A 20,900-nucleotide genomic window follows, 5' to 3' on the forward strand; every position below is an offset into this window, starting at 1 on the left:
AAGCCTCTCCTTTCGCCGAGCCACTTTATCCCCAGGCATTTTGCTTTTTTACATGTGGGAAAAACAAGTCAATGCATTTTTTAAGTGTCCGAATCATTTTTCAATTGTCTGCCTGGTGTGAGTCTGGCTTTGCTAGGTTGTGTTGTGGAGAGAGAAAATTAATTTGAATGGAATAATCATGGCCTGTCGTTGATGAAACTGACATCATGTACTGCTGTCTGGGTGGTGTTGATATCAGGGGAAGAAATCTCCTCTTGAGCCTCTGATCATTGGACAAATCACAATCTTTCCAAATCTCTCTGACGCAGCTTCAGAATTCTTGAACATTACTCTATTAATTTTTCAAAGTGAAGGAGAACTCCTAGGAGGGAAGCAGAGGGAGAGACACACACTGAACAAAATAATACGAAATGAACTTTTCACTGCAGAAACACAAGGAGGTTGAAAGCGAGGCTGAGGGCAGGCTGAAACGTCAATGCCTTATGTTTTGTGCCGACAGCCCTGCTGGACCCCGGCGTAGTGATGTGTGACAGTGGAGCCGTGAGTGAGGGAGGTCTTAGGGCGTGACAGTGATCTAAGATCAGAACTGAAATACTGCCAGTACACAACTTATTTTCACACAGGGAATATGAGTGTGCATGTCACATTCTGACCTTTATTTCATTTGTTTTGTCATTATTTAGTATAGTCAGGGCGTGAGTTGGGTGGGCAGTCTATGTTTGTTTTTCTATGTTTTGGGGTATTTCTATGTTTCGGCCTAGTATGGTTCTCAATCAGAGGCAGGTGTCATTAGTTGTCTCTGATTGAGAATCATACTTAGGTAGCCTGGGTTTCACTGTGTGTTTGTGGGTGATTGTTCCTGTCTCTGTACCAGATAGGACTGTTTAGGTTTTCCATTTTTATTGTTTTGTAGTGTTCATGTGTACATTTACGTATTAAAAGAACCATGGACACTTACCACGCCGCATATTGGTCCTCTGATCCTTTTCGCCTCTCCTCTTCGGAAGAAAAGGAGGAAATCCCTGACAGAATCACCCACCTTCCAAGGACCAAGCGGCGTGGTAAAAGACAGCGACGACAGCAGCAGCAGCAGCAACAGCGGCCAGCATCACAGGACTCCTGGACATGGGAGGAGATACTGAACGGAGAGGGACCCTGGGCACAGGCTGGGGAATATCGCCGCCCCAAAGCAGAGCTGGAGGCAGCGATAAGAGGAGGCAGCACGGCAGTGCGACAGGTACGAGAGGCAGCCCCAAATGTTTTGGGGTGGGGGGCAGACGAGGTGTGGTACTAAGCCAGGTAGCAGACCTGAGCTCACTCCTCGTGCTTATTATAAGCAGCGCATTACTGGTCAGGCACGGTGTTATGCGGTTAAGCGCACGGTGTCAGCAGTACGTGCCCATAGCCCAGTGCGCTATAGGGCAGCACACCGAAAGTGCCATGCGAGTGTGGGCATCGAGCCAGGGCGTATGGTGCCTGCTCAGCGGGTCTGGTCGTCGGTACGCAGTTTTGGTCCAGTGTACCCTGTGCCGGCTCTGCATGCTGTGTCTCCGGGGCGCTGGGACGGTGCAGTGCGTCCTCTGCCTGCGCTCCGCTCGTGCCGGGCAAATGTGGGAGTGGAGCGTAAGGGAGAGGTGCGTGTAGTAAGCACTAGATCTCCCATGCTTACCCACAGCCCGGTTCAACCTGTGCCTGCACTCTGGAGGGTCCGGGCTAGAGTAGTTGTCCAGCATGGGGAAGTGGTGCCAAGGTTGCGCACCAGAGCTCCAGTGCTCCCCCACAGCCCGGTCCTTCAGGTGCCTCCTAACACCAAGCCTCCTGAAGGTCTCCCCAGCCTGGTGGTTCCTGTGGCAGCCCCACGCACCAGGCTGTCTGTCTCCTCCCTGCAGGTGGACCTGCCTGTCTGGCGCTGCTGCCGGAGTCTGAGGCGCCAGAGCCCCTGCCCCTCTGTCCAGAGCTTCCGCCCCTCTGTCTCGAGCTGCCCCTCTGTCCAGTGGGGTCATTGAGAGGGGTGGCCATGGTTAGAAAGCCACGGAGGCGGACAATAAAGCGGACTAAACCTACGCGGACCCCACTTCAACATTGTCTAAGGTTTTGCGGCCGGAGTCCGCACCTTTGGGGGGGGGGGTACTACTACTGTCACGTTCTGACCTTTATTTCCTTTGTTTTGTCATTATTTAGTATGGTCATGGCGTGAGTTGGGTGGGCAGTTTATGTTTGTTTTTCTATGTTTTGGGGTATTTCTATGTTTCTGCCTAGTATGGTTCTCAATCAGAGGCAGGTGTCATTAGTTGTCTCAGATTGAGAATCATACTTAGGTAGCCTGGGTTTCACTGTGTTTGTGGGTGATTGTTCCTGTCTCTGTACCAGATAGGACTGTTTAGGTTTTCCATGTTTATTGTTTTGTAGTGTACATTTACGTATTAAAAGAACCATGGACACTTACCACGCCGCATATTGGTCCTCTGATCCTTTTCGCCTCTCCTCTTCGGAAGAAGAGGAGGAAATCCCTGACAGTGCATGTTTGTGATGTGGTGTCATATTTCCCAGAATCACCAACAATTTTGCATCCAAGCAGTCAGTACAAACCAAAGTTAATGTAAAAACATACCCCTTAGTATGTTTTATAAATCACACCATCTATCACTGATTACATCCAGTTCTCTCTGAAGTAATCTTTACAAAAATGCATCCACCTCCACGTCCTCTATCTGCAGTCACCAGCTCTGTTCACCTATAATTCCCTCGGTGTTTAACTGGGTGGTTACCTGGGTGTTTTAATCCGTATCCTAACTCTGTGGATACAAAGGGATTCAACATATATTGAAAGCGGGTGCTTCCATAAAAGTCTGGTTTGTGAGTTCATTAACGCTTTACTGTAGTGGGCTAAATCAGGATCACACAAAATGTTTATTGGTAGTCTTAAACAAATCTACTGTAAAATAAAAGTATCCATCTCGCACACATGGTAATAGGTTGAAATGTATTCAATTTTGAGTTCGCATCCCAATATTCTGCTATATATACAGTATAATACAAAAGTTAGGACACCTACTCATTCAAGGGTTTAATCTTTATTTGTACAATTTTTACATTGAATAATAGTGAAGACATCCAAACTATGAAATAACACATATGGAATAATGTAGTAACCAAAAAAAGTGTTATATATTTTAGATATTAGATTATTTAAAGTAACCACCCTTTGCCTTGACGACAGCTTTGAACACTCTTGGCATTCTCTCAACCAGCTTCATGAGGAAGGATTTTCCAAAAGTCTTGAAGGAGTTCCCACATATGCTGAGCACTTGTTGGCAGCTATTCCTTCACTCTGTGGTCCAACTCATCCCAAACCATCTCAGTTGGGTTGAGGTTGGGTGATCGCGGATTCCAGGTCATCTGAGGCACTCCAGCACTCTCCGTCTTGGTCAAATGCCCTTATGTTGGGTCATTGTCCTGTTGAAAAACAAATGATAGTCCCACTAAGCGCAAACCAGATGGGATGATGTGCAGTGGGGCAAAAAAGTATTTAGTCAGCCACCAATTGTGCAAGTTCTCCCACTTAAAGATGAGAGGCCTGTAATTTTCATCATAGGTACACTTCAACTATGACAGACAAAATGAAGGATTTTTAATGAATTTATTTGCAAATTATGGTGGAAAATAAGTATTTGGTAAATAAAAGTTTATCTCAATACTTTTATGTAGCCTTTGTTGGCAATGACAGAGGTCAAACGTTTTCTGTAAGTCTTTACAAGGTTTTCACACACTGTTGCTGGTATTTTGGCCCATTCCTCCATGCAGATCTCCTCTAGAGCAGTGATGTATTGCGGCTGTTGCTGGGCAACACGGACTTTCAACTCCCTCCAAAGATTTTCTATGGGGTTGAGATCTGGAGACTGGATAGGCCACACCAGGACCTTGAAATGCTTCTTACGAAGCCACTCCTTCGTTGCCCAGGCGGTGTGTTTGGGATCATTGTCATGCTGAAAGACCCAGCCACGTTTCATCTTCAATGCCCTTGCTGATGGAAGGAGGTTTTCACTCAAAATCTCACGATACATGGCCCCATTCAATCTTTCCTTCAGTCGTCCTGGTCCCTTTGCAGAAAAACAGCCCCAAAACATGATGTTTCCACCCCCATGCTTCACAGTAGGTATGGTGTTCTTTGGATGCAACTCAGCATTCTCTGTCCTCCAAACATGACGAGTTGAGTTTTTACCAAAAAGTTATATTTTGGTTTCATCTGACCATATGACATTCTCCCAATCTTCTTCTGGATCATCCAAATGCTCTCTAAACTTCAGATGGGCCTGGACATGTACTGGCTTAAGCAGGGGGACACGTCTGGCACTGCAGGATTTGAGTCCCTGGTGGCGTAGTGTGTTACTGATAGTAGGCTTTGTTACTTTGGTCCCAGCTCTCTGCAGGGCATTCACTAGGTCCCCCGGTATGGTTCTGGGATTTTTTCTCACCGTTCCTGTGATCATTTTTACCCCACGGGGTGAGATCTTGCGTGGAGCCCCAGATCGAGGGAGATTATCAGTGGTCTTGTATGTCTTCCATTTCCTAATAATTGCTCCCACAGTTGATTTCTTCAAACCAAGCTGCTTACCTATTGCAGATTCAGTCTTCCCAGCCTGGTGCAGGTCTACAATTTTGTTTCTGGTGTCCTTTGACAGCTCTTTGGTCTTGGCCATAGTGGAGTTTGGAGTGTGACTGTTTGAGGTTGTGGACAGGTGTCTTTTATACTGATAACAAGTTCAAACAGGTGACATTAATACAGGTAACGAGTGGAGGACAGAGGAGCCTCTTAAAGAAGAAGTTACAGGTCTGTGAGAGCCAGATATCTTGCTTGTTTGTAGGTGACCAAATATGTATTTTCCACCATAATTTGCAAATAAATGCATAAAAAATCCTACAATGTGATTTTCTGGATTTTTTTTCTTCTCATTTTGTCTGTCATCGTTGAAGTGTACCTACGATGAACATTACAGGCCTCTCATCTTTTTAAGTGGGAGAACTTGCACAATTGGTGGCTGACTAAATACTTTTTTGCCCCACTATATCACTGCAGAATGCTGTGGTAGCCATGCTGGTTAAGTGTGCCTTCAATTCTAAATAAATCACAGACTGTGTCAACAGCAGAGCACCCTCACACCATCACACCCCTCCATGCTTCACAGTGGGAACCACACATGCAGGGATAATCCGTGCACCTACTCTGCATCTCACAAAAACAAGGCGGTTGGAAAAAAACATCTAAAATTTGGACAGATTTCCACCGGTCTAATGTCCATTGCTTGTGTTTCTTGGCCCAAGCAAGTCTCTTATTTTTGTGGGTGTCCTTTAGCAGTGGTTTCTTTGCAGCAATTCAACCATGAAGGCCTGATTCACGGTCTCCTCTGAACAGTTGATGTTCAGATGTGTCTTTGTGAAGCATTTATTTGGGATGCAATTTCTGAAGCTGGTAACTCTACTGAACGTATCCTCTGCAGCAGAGGTCACTTTGGGTCTTCCTTTCCTGGGGCAGTCCTCATCAGAGCCAGTTTCATCATAGCGCTTGATGGTTTTTGCTACTGCACTTGAAGAAACTTACTTTCAAAGTTCTTGAAATGTTCCGTGTTGACTGACCTTCATTTCTTAAAGTTGTTGTTTCTCTTTGCTTATTTGAGCTGTTCTTGCCATAACATGGACTTGGTCTTTCACCAAATAGAGCTATCTTCTGTACACCACCCCTACCTTGTCACAACACAACTGATTCGCTCAAATGCATTAAGACGGAAATCATTTCCACAAATTCACTTTTAACAAGGCACACCTGTTAATTGAAATACATTCCAGTTGACTACCTCATGAAGCTGGTTGAGAGAATGCCAAGAGTGTGCAAAGCTGTCATCAAAGCAGCTATTGTTTTCAAACGCATCAGAAGTTCTTTGGAGTTCCAGGGTTCACTTCCGCTCCTCCTCAAACATGTCTATGCTATCTTTGTTCATACATAAGCGTATTCAAATAAAGTTCCTATCAATCAAGTTACTGTTGGTTGAATTAGGTGTTTTTGGCTGGGGTCAAAATGACCTACATAATGTCCATATTGATACTGAAAACAACAAAATAAAGAGTTTATTGACAAAGTCATTAAACATTTTAAGCATGTAATAATCCACCAAACATACCCCAGTCGGTAATATGAGGGTCAGGGATCTCCTCACTAACCTAAAATAGAATGATATAGGCAGTAGGGATTAACATGGGTAACCGGGATCCCAGGACTGCCCCGGGAAATTACCAAAATAAAAATAAATCCCCAATGTGGCACTAATGCAATTCCACGTAACAATCTGCTGCTGTGCATGTTGTGTAGCAAAAAATGTAATAGCACATTATCCAAACAGGATCACATGGAAGCCTTCAGCCTAGAATATTTACTTCACACAAAGTTGCCATAAATTCAAAGCACAAGCATTAATTGACACTGCCGGACTGCACACACGACCAGAATGCAGTTAATAAACCCTACAGGAAACCCCTACAGTATAGCCTATAAAATAACGTTTGCTTCTTTGAGCTGTCATTGTGACTCTTCAGACAGTCACGTATTTGAAAGCCCTATGAACAATTCACTACATAGGCGTTTCTGTCACAGACATGAAGTCTGTTAACAATTCTGAGGCATGAGGGAAAATGCTATTTTGTCCTGTCCTAAATCCTAGGCTATTCTCCTATCCAGTCCCAATCCCACTGAAACTCTAAATCTTGACTCCTGTCTCACATGAAAATTCTTAAAGTTGATTCTGTAATTCATAGGTTGCATTATCAAAGCACGTCTCTTGCCTATGCATGTCAAAGAAAAATGCATTAACATTTCCCTGGCTTCTCGGCCTTGTCTCGTACTTGCTGTCCATATGAGTTTCAGTGGAGAATGTGTGAGCAACAAACGATATGAGAGAAGATATGGTCCCCGTTACGATACCTTGATATTTCAACTATTTCCGCTTTTACTCTCCCTGTTATTCATGAGCTGATCTGCTATCTGTATAATCATCAAATCAGTTTCCCCAAATATAGGAGATATTGTGTCAATTGTTGAAGTAGGTTATCTAGAAATCTTGGTAACATTGGTCATTTGACTTTTGTTTGACTGCCGTTACAAAGCTTGCATAATTCCACAACGTTATACTCAGGGTGCACTCTGTGTGGAGATGGCCTACTGCTGAAATGCTCTGAATTAACCGAGGAACATGATAACCAACCCATTCTCCAAATAAAAATCCTACCTTTGGCGTAACTGCACAAACAGAATTACACCATGTGGTGCTGTCTCTTAGCTGTCAGTCAAACGCAAAATAAATGTTAAAGTTAGGGTTAGGATAGAAATAGGATACCATTTATGATTAGGCATTTATTCTGAGTGGTTAAATCAAGTGTTAAGGTTTGGGAAAGGCTTAAAACAAAAAAACACAACATTTGAATTTAGCACTGGGATTTGCACATGGGACCTTCGGAACCAAAAAGGGTTCTTCAAAGGGGTTCTCCTATGGTGACTTCCAAATAACACATTTAGCTTCTAGATAGCAATGTTTTTCTAAGAGTATCGTGGTGCATTCAAGCAGACAAGTTATGCAGCCCCCCTATAATTTTAGGAGAACACTGGCATAGTGACCATATCTTGGTTTTAAACACTTTAAGTGGGCACGTCCCATTTGTCCTATATTTCCCAGGACTCACTGAGTAATTATGAATTATTCCCGGTATTGAAATCTGGTAGATTTGTGGGAAAACATTCATTCCTGATAGGCAGACTATTGATTTCCATTGTTGTTGGTGAATGTTCGCAGTACTTTAACCTACAATGCCAGTCTGAGCCATATGTCTGCTATAATGGACAACATACACCTCCTTACATTTCCAGTCACTTGCATTGGAGTGTCCAGTTAATTTCTCTCATTGCTTTGATGCAGTCAGCCTGTGTTCAATAGCAGCAGCCGTTCTTACAGCTATGGCAGCATTTTACTCCTACCCCCTCAAAGCTTTCCCCTTCCTCTTATACCAGCCAATCCTTGATAGCAGAAGAGTGATCGCTTGTCAAAGCCACTCCACTCATGCCCCCCCCACTTACACCCCTCCATCCCCTGCCGTCCATTTAATTTAGATGTCAGTATGTGTCTGTGTTATTGAAAGGCCTGTATATTTTAGTCTATTTACGCAGTAAATGAAAGCCCCTGTAAAAGCCTCATCAATTTCTATTAGGCCCTACCTCTCTCTAACTCAAACACACATGCACACTCATGTGGTCGGACAACTAGGCACACACACATACACACACCTACACATTTCCCTGGCTTCTTGGCCCTGTCTCGTACATGCTGTCCATATGAGAGTTTCAGTAGAGAATGTGTGAGCAACAAACGATATGAAGATACCTTGATATTTCAAATATTTCCGCTTTTCCTCTCTCTGTTATTCATGAGCTGATCTGCTATCTGTATAATCATCAACTCGGTTTCCCCAAATATAGGAGATATTCTGTCAATTGTCGAAGTAGGTTATCTAGAAAGCTTAGTAACATTGGTCATTTTACTTTGTTTGACTGCCCTTACAAATGTGTATAATTCCACAACTCAGGTGTGCACTCTGTGCCCTGAGCGCGCTCTGTGTGGAGATGGCCTACTACTTAAATGCGCTGAATTAACTGAGGAACATGATAACCAACCAATTCTACAAATAAAAATCCAACCTGTGGTGTAACTGCACTAGCAGAATTACACCATGTGGTGCTGTATCTCAGCTGTCAGTCAAACACAAAATAAATTAGGATTAAATGTAAGATTAGGCATTAATCCTCAGTATTTAAATTAAGGGTTAAGGTTTGGGTAAAGCTGAAAAAAATGGGGGAAAATGTGTACTTAGCACTGGGATTGATAAGGACCTTCGGAACCAAAAAGGGTTCTCCTATGGGGACAGCCAAATAACACTTTTAGGTTCTAGATAGTACCTTTGTCTCTTAGAGTATAGTGGTGCAGACAAGTTGCGCAGCCCCTGTCTAATTTTAGGAGCAGTCACCAAAGCTGTCAGCACAGCTGTCATTAATGCAATGGGTGGCTACTTTGAAAAATGTAAAATATAAAATACATTTTGATTTGTTGAACCTCTCTTGGGTATGGGGCAGTGCTTTGACGTCCGGATACTCAGGCCCAAAAGCCAGGATATGCATATAATTAGATTTTTTTAGAAAACACTCTAAACTTTCTAAAACTGTTAAAAGTATGTCTGTGAGTATAACAGAACTGATACAGAAGGCGAAACCCAAAGGACAACCCCCCCAAAAAAAGAAAATTCAGTCTTCCACAATTTTCAATGGCTATCACTTTTATCATAAGTTCTCCCAGCTTGCAGTTCCTAGGGCTTCCACTAGATGTCAACAGTCTTTAGAAAGAGTTTCAGGCTGGGTTTTGAAAAATGAGCCAGAAAATGTAGTTTTTCTAGGTGGCTCCCATTTTGGCTGTAGTGGTTCCAAGCGTGTGGAAGTGTAACAGATTTCCTCCTCTTCGTCTGAAGAGGTGTAGCAAGGATCGGACCAATATGCAGCGTGGTAAGTGTCCATGTTTTAATTGAAAAAACTGAACATGACACAAATACAAAATAACAAAGTGGATGTCCACAAAATGGAAACAAAACAGTCCCGTGTGGCACGAACACTGACACAGGAAACATTCACCCACCAAAATACCCAAAGAATATGGCTGCCTAAATATGGTTCCCAATCAGAGACAACGATAAACACCTGCCTCTAATTGAGAACCAATCGAGTCAACCATAGACCTACACAAACACTTACAGTGCCTTGCGAAAGTATTCGGCCCCCTTGAACTTTGCGACCTTTTGCCACATTTCAGGCTTCAAACATAAAGATATAAAACTATATTTTTTTGTGAAGAATCAACAACAAGTGGGACACAATCATGAAGTGGAAAGACATTTATTGGATATTTCAAACTTTTTTAACAATTCAAAAACTGAAAAATTGGGTGTGCAAAATTATTTATTTTCTTGTTTTTGTGAAAATGTTGCATGCTGAATGCTAGGCTTAATGCTATGCTAGGCTATCAATACTCTTACACAAATGCTTGTTTAGCTATGGTTCAAAAGCATATTTTGAAAATCTGAGATGACAGTGTTGTTAACAAAAGGCTAAGCTTGAGAGCAAATATATTTATTTCATTTCATTTGCGATTTTCATGAATAGTTAACGTTGCGTTATGGTAATGAGCTTGAGGCTATAATTACGCTCCCGGATACGGGATTGCTCGTCGCAACAGGTTAACAAGATGTTTATCTTTCATTTGCTGTATTGGACTTGTAACTAGGGGGCAGTATTTTCATTTTGGATAAAAAACGTTCCCGTTTTAGACAAGATATTTTGTCACGAAAAGATGCTCGACTATGCATATAATTGACAGCTTTGGATAGAAAACACTCTGACGTTTCCAAAACTACAAAGATATTGTCTGTGAGTGCAACAGAACTGATGTTACAGGCGAAACCCAGATAAAAATCCAATCAGGAAGTGCCACATTTTTTTAAAACCGCCTCATGTCAATGATTCCTTATATGGCTGTGAATGAGCTACGAATGAACTTACGTTTTTCTACGTATTCCCGAAGGTGTCTACACCATTGTGACGTCTTTTTACGCATTTATGTTGAAGAATAGCCGTAAGGGACCACATTTAGCAAGTGGTCACATGATGGCTCCTGCAGAAAATATTGCGTAAAGTACACAAGTAGCCATTTTTCCAATTGCTTCTTATGAGAAAACACCTTGAGGATTGATTCTAAACAACGTTTGCCATGTTTCTGTCGATATTATGGAGCTAATTTGGAAAAAGTTTGGCGTTGTAGTGACCGCATTTTCCAGTCGATTTCTCAGCCCAACGTAACGAACAAACGGGAGCTATTTCGCCTACAAAAATAATATTCTTGGAAAAAAGGAACATTTGCTATCTAAATGGGAGTCTCCTGAGTGAAAACATCCAAAGTTCTTCAAAGGTAAATTATTTAATTGTATTGCTTTTCTTATTTTCGTGAAAATGTTGCCTGCTGCCAGCAGAGTCTAGCATAGCATTATGCCAAGATCAACTTACACAAATGCTTGTCTAGCGTTGGCTGTAAAGCATATTTTGAAAATCTGAGATGACAGTGTGATTAACAAAATGCTAGGCTGTGTCTCAATATATTTCATTTGTGATTTTCATGAATAGGAAGATTTTGTAGGAAGATTTATGTCCTCTGCGTTATGCTAATTAGTTTGAGGCTATGATTACGCTCCTGGATCCGGGTTTGATAGTCGCAAGAAGTCATTGTGTGAAGGTTACATATTTCAAAAAGTATTTTTGAATTTCGCGCACTGCCTTTTCAGCGGAATGTTCACGAAGGGTTCCGCCTGCGCTAGTATGGTTAATGCAACCGCTCAATTTTTTTTTTACGGAAAAAGCATCATCTGAGAACGGCGCGAGCCCAAAACAGCCAGAGAAATATCCGCCATTTTGGAATCAACAGAAGTTAGAATAAACACTATAATTATTCACTTACCTTTGATGATCTTCATCAGACAGCACTCCCAGGAATCCCAGTTCGACAATAAATGACTGATTTGTTCCATAAAGTTCCATAAAGGTCATCATTTAGTCATTTGTTGTTAGTGTATTCAGCCCAGTAATCCATCTTCATGAGGCGCGAGCACTTCGTCCAGACAAAAACCCGAAAAGTTCCGTTACAGGTCGTAGAGATAAGCCAAACGATGTATGGAATCAATCTTTAGGATGTTTTTAACATAAATCATCAATAAGGTTCCAACCGGAGAATTTCATTGTCTGAAGAAAAGCACTGGAACGAGAGCAAACTCTGTCGGTAGCACGCGTCACAAGCCTGAGACACCCTGCCAGACCACTGACTCAAAGAGCTCTCATGAGCCCCTCCTTTATAGTAGAATCCTCAAACCAGTTTCTAAAGACAGTTGACATCTAGTGGAAGCCCTAGGAAGTGCAACTTCATCCATATCAATTCAATTAAATTCAATTCAAGGGCTTTATTGGCATGGGAAACATGTGTTAACATTGCCAAAGCAAGTGAGGTAGACAACATACAAAGTGAATATATAAAGTGAAAAACAACAAAAATTAACAGTAAACATTACACATACAGAAGTTTCAAAACAGTAAAGACATTACAAATGTCATATTATATATATATACAATGTACAAATAGTTAAAGGACACAAGATAAAATAAATAAGCATAAATATGGGTTGTATTTACATATCTCACTGTGAATTCAATAGGTACTGGGTTGAAAATTGACCAACCTAAGATTTATCACTTCCTGTTAGGATTTCTTCTCAGGTTTTTGCCTGCCATATGAGTTCTGTTATACTCACAGACATTATTAAAACAGTTTTAGAAACTTAAGAGTATTTTCTATCCAATAATAATAATAATATGCATGTATTAGCATCTGGGACAGAATCGGAGGCAGTTCACTCTGGGCACACTATTCATCCAAAAGTGAAATGCTGCCCCTTATGCCAAAAAGGATATAGAGACAGAGAGACAGAGAGACAGAGAGACAGAGACAGAGAGAGAGAGAGAGAGAGAGACAGAGTCAGAGACAGAGAACAACAAGTAGCTATAGTGTTGCAATGTTTCCACAGAAAATGTTTGAGAAATTTGAAAATACGAGTCACTAGTCTACGTAACTTAACATGTGCGACCTGATAAATCAATGTGAAATCACTAGTTCTGTTTTGTCTTCGCAAAACTCTTCAAATTTGAATAAGGGATGGCACTATCAAGCTTGAGCACAGAGAAGATTCATCCATATACAACCACAGGCTCTTATCATATAACTATAGCTCTGTCCTGCGTGCCTTATGAAGCCGGACTGGGCCTGTGTTGTTTGGATAGTTCCCTGTTTGAGTGTGGCTTCTTGTTGAAATTGTCTACTTTGTAAAACAAATGTATGCCGTGGAAGATACAGCATGATGAACGAGATCACGTTCTGAAATCGCTGAGAGATAAAATATTCTGACAGGCGGTCCTCCGATAAGAATGGATAGAATACAAAAGAGGAGAGGAGACTCAGGACTTGGTAATCTGGAATGGAGTGTTGTACACAAATAAAGCTTTATCTTAAAAGCCAAATCATCTTTTATGTATCTTATGACTGCATTTATGATAGCTAATGTGGTCAAATACATGCAAGAGCATGTGTTAAATCATTAATCAAATTGTGTGAATAGCTGTACCTATCCATATGTATATAAGCTGATTATATCGCAGCATTCCAATAATGTGTGTATGTTGGATAGGAAATGGAACAGAGGTATGACAACACTAAAGTAGATCTGCACTAACTCTTTGGCCACCTCACCGTCACATGTTTTCTCTCTTGCTCTCTCACACACACGTGCACACGCAAACACATACACACACACACTCCTTCACATATCACTTCTGCAGCACTACTACTATCTCTGTCCCTGGACTGGGTAAATCCCTTGGTGTAATCAGCTTCAGCTTGTCTGTCAGCTGATAAAAAGGGACACTGAGTCTTTTCTCCACTTCCCTGCCTCTCCTCTTCATTCTCTCCATCTATCTGAGACAACTGCTTCCACAGGTAGAGCCGTGTGTCTGAGTCCGCTTCCCTCTATGTACCTGCCTCTCTGGGGTTTCTCTTGTTTAGAGAACCACAACGCTCCAAAGAACATCTACTAAAAGTGATAATTCACCCTTGAAATTTTACCAGATGTTTTCATACCGTGGCCTGAAGTCGAGCTGTGTCCATGTCCCACTGCATTCATTCCATTTATCCATAGAAACCTCTGCAGTCTTGATACCCCGAAGGAATGTTTTTTTTTTTAACACCAACTAGTTCTAGCACAATTGTCCTAATTGTAACAATTGCAATAGACACTACTTTCAATTTGCAAAACCTTGAGATAGTGATTGGGTCAACTTGGGGTCATGATAGGGGCTGCACCAAATGTTTGATGTATTATAATAATTGATTACGCTTATGTTGTATTATTAGAAGGGGAAGGGCTATAAGACACCTCCCCCACTACATTTATAGGGTCCTAGACTACAGATTAGCAATATATATATATATATATATATATATATATATATATGCATTATAAGGTTTGATATTGTTCCACAGTTCTTTTCTAGTCTTTGCCTCTTATAAGAAACAGTCTGAGAGATGGGTGAGTTATTGCAGTCAAAACAGGGTGTCTGTGAGAAAGTGCCTCAAGGGCTAAAAGAGGTGCATAGACACATAACCTTGCAGGGGAGTGAAAGAGATAAGAGACTATATAGACATCCACTATAAAGCAACTTGGGGAGTGGAAAATTACTGCTGAGCCCTTAGAAAACACTGGAACTAATTGTCTCTCCTGCAAGTTTGTAAAACTGTATATGCATAAGCTTGGTCTCATGAGTAGAAGGTAATAACGTAGGCAGTTACATCACGAGGGGTGGACTGCAAGCATATTAAAAGCAACTTGGAGTTTTCCTATTTTGTAGAACTCAGGGGAGACATCAGTTGTATGTTTGATCTTTGATTTCTGTCTACAACTGTATTTTGATTAAAATTGTTACAATTTATAAGTGCACATTCAGAGTATTCCTTGTTTGTTAATTAAATAACTGAGCCCAGAAAAGTGGAACCAACATTAGCAAATGACAGGTTGAAAGGTGAACTCTTAAACTAGTTGTACTTGTCTTGTTCTCCATCCTCAAATTAATATATACATTTTGTTTAAACAATCAAATAAAATAAAAAATGCTTATTGTCACACGCTTCGATAACAACAGGTGTAGACTAACAGTGAAATGGCAACTTACAGGCCCTTCCCAACAATGCAGAGAGAAAAAAATATAGAAGACAAATAATAATGCAAGGAATAATTACACAATGAGTAACGATAACTTAGCTATATAAACAGGGTACCAGTACTGAGTTTATGTGCAGGGTTACAGGGTAATTGGGGTATTGCAGATATGTACATATAGGTCTGAATAAAGTGACTAGGCAACAGGATAGATAATAAACAGTAACCGCAGAATGTGTGATGAGTCAAAAGAGTTAGTGCAAATAGGGTCAATGCAGATAGTCCGGTAGCTATTGCTTAACTATTTAACTAACTATTTAGCAGTCTTATGGCTTGGGGGTAGAAGCTGTTCAGGGTACTATGGGTTCCAGACTTGGTGCATCAGTATCGGTACCACTTTCCGTGCAGAAGCAGAGAGAGCAGTCTATGATTTGGGTAGCTGGAGTCTTTGAAAATATTTACGGCCTTCCTCTGACACCGCCTGGTATAGAGGTCCTGGATGGCATGAAGCTCGGTCCTATTGATGAACTGGCCCGTACACACTACCCTCTGTAGCGCCTTGCGGTCAGATGCCAAGCAGTTGCCATAACATACGATAATGCAGCCAGTCAAGATACTCTCAATGGTGCAGCTGTATAACTTTTTGCGGATCTGAGGGCCCATGCCAAACATTTTCAGCCTACTGAGTGGAAAGAGACGTTGTCGTGCCTTCTTTACGACTGTGTTGGTTTGTGTGGACCATGATAGATTCTTAGCGATGTGGACACCGATAAAAAGGCTTAGCAGTTCTCTTTTCAACCTGTCATTGGCTAATATATTGATTTTGCAAATTTGAAGTAGTTTTTTTTTTTTACAATTGTGCTAAAATTAGATGCTGCTATTTTTGTCCATTCTAACTGGGAATCAAGACTGCAGAGGTGCTTATGGAATAAATGCAGTGGGACACAGCTGGACACAGATTCCCTTTAGGACACTGCCGAGGTGTGAAAGCATCTTATAAAGTTTGTTTCAAGGGTGAAATATGGGTAGGCCTATGTGTTGCTCAAATCAAAATAGGCCTAGTTGTTACTGATAAAGAGTACATTGGAGGTAGTAATGGCTACTGAAAATCGGACAGTGCAGTTCGATTAACAATAATTTAATCTTTCAACCAATATAAGACACTTGTATGTACCTACATGTTTAATATCCATCATTTGAATAGCGCGCCCTCCAGTTTCACAGGAAGTTGCCAAGCCCTTAGAAGAGTATCAAAAGTAAAAGCATACACCATTTAAAATTCTGTATATTAAGCAAACCAGACAGCACAATGTTTTTTTTTATTGATGGATAGCCAGGGGCAAACTCGAACACTCAGACATAATTTACAAACAAAGCATTTGTGTTTAGTGAGTCCGCCAGATCAGAGGCAGTCGGGATGACCAGGGATGTTCTCTTAATAAGTGTGTGAAATGGACCATTTTCCTGTCAAAATGTAACAGGTACTTTTGGGTGTCAGGGAAAATGTGTGGAGTAAAAAGTACATTATTTTCTTTGGGAATGTGGTGAAGTTGTTTCGCGGAGTGGAACAGGGAAACCCAAGAGCAGACTCAGACGAGGAGACAGGGATTAAATAACCAATGTATTTATTTAAACAAAGGGGGAAGATGGATTGCAGGCCAGGGGAAGCTCGGGCGGGTTGCAGGAAACCAGGTGCTGAGGCTGGAACGAAATGGGTTAGGACAGGGTGAGCAGGTCCCGAGTGGAATCCAAGGGAGCAGTAGAGTGGGGAATCCAGGGCAGAGCAGCAGGATGAGGCGTGGGACTGGAGACAGGGACCAGAGTCAATGCGGGCAGAACTGTAGCGGAGAGGAAAACATAGTCAGGAAAGGAAAACAGGGTCAACAGGCTAACAGGATCTAAATGGCTAGAAATGTAGACTGACTGAGCAGAGATTACGATCTGGTAGTGTGGACGTGGCAGGACTGAGCATTTGTAGAGGTCTTGATTATGGAACAGGTTGCAGCTGGTGGGGATCTGCTCTGACTTCAGCACACCTGTCTCCGCCAACACAATCCCACACACAGAGGGAGAGGGAGAGGGAGAGAGCACTGGGGGAGTGGTGGCAGTTCAAGGAGGCACAGGATGAGCAGTAGAGGGTGTGACAGGAGCAGATGTAACAGTAGTAAAAGTAAAAGTTGGCAAAAAAGTATAGTAAAGTGAAGTGCAGATACCCTAAAAAACTATTTAGGAAGTACTTTAAAGTATTTTTTACTTTAGTACTTTACACCACTGCCTAATTCACATAATGTTAGCACCATCTGAAGCAGCGTATGAATGAGAAAGCATGAACACTGCATGATATTATTCCTCTAGAATGAATGAACATATGCTACACTGAACAAAAATATAAACGCAACATTCAACAATTTCAACTATTTTACTAAGTTACAGTTCTTAAAAGGAAATCAGTTATTTGAAATAAATTCATTGGGCCCTAATCTATGGATTTGACATGAATGGGAATGCAAATACGCATCTGTTGGTCACAGACACAAGAAAATAAGTAGGGGCGTGGATCAGAAAACCAGTCAGTATCTTTTGGGAGCACCATTTGCCTCATGCAGCACGACACATCTCCTTAGCATAGAGTGGATCAGGCTGTTGGTTGTGGACTGTGCGAAGTTGCATGATATTGTCAGGAACTGAACATGCTGTCGTATACATCGATGCAGAGAATACCAAACATGCTCAATGCTTATTGGAAGAACTGGGACATTTTCAGCTTCTGGGAATTGTGTACAGATCTTTGCGACATGGGACTGTGCATTATCATACTGAAACGTGAGGTGATGGAGGTGGTTAAATGGCACGAGGTGGGCCTTGTCATGGTATCTCGAACAATTGTGTTCGTTAGCCATAGTTTATACCTGCCCATACCATAACCCCACCGCCACCATGGGGCACTATCAGCAAACTGCTCATCTACATGACCCCATATACCCTATCTGCCATCTGCCCGGTACAGTTGAAACCGGGATTAATTAGTGAAGAGCACACTTTTCCAGCGTACCAGTGGCCATCGAAGGTGAGCCTTTGCCAACTGAAGCCAGTTATGACGCTAAACTGCAGTCAGGTCAAGACTCTGGTGAGGATGTCCCTGAGATAATGTTTTGGTTGTGCAAACCCACAGTTTCATCAGCTGTCCGGGTGGCTGGAAGAACCCGCAGGTGAATAAGATGGATGTGGAGATCCTGGACTGGCATGGTTGCACGTGGTCTGCGGTTTTAATGTTGGTTGGACGTACTGCCAAATTCTCTAAAATTACTTTGGAAGCGGCTTATGGTAGAGAAATTAATATTAAATGATCTGGCAACAGCTCTGGTGGACATTTCTGCAGTTAGCATTCCAATTGCATGCACCCTCATAACTTGAGACATCTGTGGCATTGTGTTGTGTGACAAAACTGCAAATTTTAGAGCTGGCCTTTTATTGTCCCCAGCACAAGATGCACCTGTGTATTGATCATACTGTTTAATCAGCTTCTTGATATGCCACACCTGTCATGTGAATGGATTATCTTGGCAAAGGAGAAATGCTCACTAACAGGGATGTAAACAAATTTGTACACAACATTTGAAAGAAATAAGCTTTTGTGTGTATAGAACATTTCTGGAAAATTTTATTTCAGCTCATGAAATATGTGACCAACACTACATATTGCATTTATATTTTTGTTCAGTTTACATAATCTTCATATTCCACATCATAGCAGCCTATAGTTTTGAAATAAAGATTTCCTCCTGTTTGGCCAGTTATTCAGAATGAGAGTGATGGCTGTTGTGTAGAGGAGGATCCTAAATGGCAGAGAGAAGAATGATCTATCCCTCAGCAGCAGCAGCCATTACTGTCACAGAGAGACTAACAGCGTGTGTGATCCTCATTGTAACGGCTTGGAGCAGCTCCCTCACACAATAGATAAAGGTCAGGCTGGAGTTGCATGGCTGCAGGCTACGTCTGATTGTCCCTCACACTGGGGCTGGTTTTGGCCTAAATGTCTAGCCTTTTCAGGTACAAATGTGTAGCCTGTTCTACTAAAAATCTAAATCAATTTCAAAAAGCTTACTGTCCATCTAATTTGCACGAGACAGAAAACTTTTGTTGATATACAATAACTCATGAGTTATGCAATACTAAAAAAGCAATCACAATATACTAAAAGCACTCACATATAGTACATGCAAACTCTCTCTCCCGCTCTCTCTGTTTTTCACTTCCAAACACCCACACACTCAGGCATTCCCAACCCATCATGTACATTCACACTTTGAAATAAAAGGCTACATTCATTTCCCTCTCCTAACATTAAATCCATGAATGTATAGTTCTGCATCATGTATCCCCTTCTCATTAGGAAGTAACCTTAAAATGCTGTCACTACTGACCTTTCACTGAGCTGCCTCTTTATCCTTCACGTCCACAGCAAAAAGGGTTTCACAGAGTTATCACTTAGCATTAGTCGCCTCAAACGCTCCAACTAATTAGTGTCTAAATCTTTAAGCTTTTCATCGAAAAATCTTTCGTATTTTCTATTACTTCTCAGGTTTTATGTATCCTTGGTTACTGAAAATGGCAACTCCTGTGGAATGTCTACAGTGGCGTGTGGTCAGTGGTGACTTTACAACCCAAACTAATTCATCAGATACTGTGGTTAAAGAACTAGGCCTATTTACAAATGGAAGAGTTGAACACCTTCTTCACCCGTTTTGAGGAAAATGACACCCAGCCACCATTACAGGGCCCTGCTGCTGACTAGGACTGTGGGCTATGAACTAAATTATTATTACCCCGTAGTGTTCTTTGAGAGGCTAATCAAGGACTACATCATCCCCACCTTACCCCACACCCTAGACCCAATTTTCATACCACCCCCAACAGATCCACAGATGACAGAACAGCCACTGCACTGCACACCTCCATATCCCACCTGGACAAGAGCAATACCCATGTGTGAATGCTGTTCATTGACTACAGCTCGGCTTTCAACACCATAGTGCCCCGCAAGCTCATCACTAAGCTCCAGGTCCTGTGCAACTGGGTCCTAGACTTCCTGTCGGATCGCCCCCAGGTGGTGATGATAGTCAACAACACCTCCGCCACACTGATCCTCAAGCCGTGACCCCCCAGGGATGTGTGCTCATCCCCCTCCTTGACTCCCTGTTCACCCATGGCTGCATGGCTGTGCACAACTCCAACTTTATAAATAAGTTTGCTGACAACAGTGGTAGGCCTGATCCCCGACAATGATGAGACAGCCTACAGAGAAGAGGTTAGTGCCCTGGCAGAGTGGTGCTGGGGAAATAACCTCTCCCTCAACTTCAACAAAACAAAGGAGCTGATTGTAGACTACAGGAGACCGCAGAGAGAGAGCGACCCCATCCACATCGACGGAGCCACAGTGGAGAGGGTCAAAAGCTTCAAGTACCATGGTGTGCACATCATGAAGGACCTGAAATGGTACCACCAGACAGACACCGTGGTGAAGAAAGTGCAACAGCGCCTCTTCATCCTCAGGAGCCTGAAGAAATTTGGCATGGCCCCTAAGACCCTCACAAACTTCTACAGACGCACCATCAAGAGCATTCTGTCTGGCTGCATCAGCACCTGGTACGGCAACTGCACCGACTGCAACCTCAAGGCTCTCCAGAGGGTGGTGTAATCAGCCCAACGTAACACCGGGGGCACAGTGCCTGCACTCCATGATATCTGCAGCACCCGGTGACATAGGAAGCCAGGGAAAATCATCAAGGACCTCAGCCAACCGAGCCATGGTCTGCTCACCATGCTACCATCTAGAAGGCGGAAACAGTACAAGTGTCTCCAAGCCAGGACCGAGAGAGTTAAAAGCTTCTGTCTCTAGGCCATCAGACTGCTGAACAGCTATCAGTAGCCTTTCACTTCCCAGTACACTGTCCGGAACCTTAGACATTATCTCTAGCCAGCTACCTCCAGGTGCACTGCCCTGCACCTTA

General features: G+C 42.3%; 1 pseudogene; it reads right to left on the reverse strand.

Moving 5' to 3' along the window:
- Positions 1 to 20,097, reverse strand: part of LOC118384032 (protein lin-28 homolog A-like) — a 105,180-nt pseudogene extending 85,083 nt beyond the window's left edge.
- Between the last annotated feature and the right edge of the window lie 803 nt (positions 20,098 to 20,900).

The sequence above is a fragment of the Oncorhynchus keta genome, chromosome 4 (genome assembly GCF_023373465.1).
Source record: "Oncorhynchus keta strain PuntledgeMale-10-30-2019 chromosome 4, Oket_V2, whole genome shotgun sequence".
NCBI classification, from domain to species: Eukaryota; Metazoa; Chordata; class Actinopteri; order Salmoniformes; family Salmonidae; genus Oncorhynchus; species Oncorhynchus keta.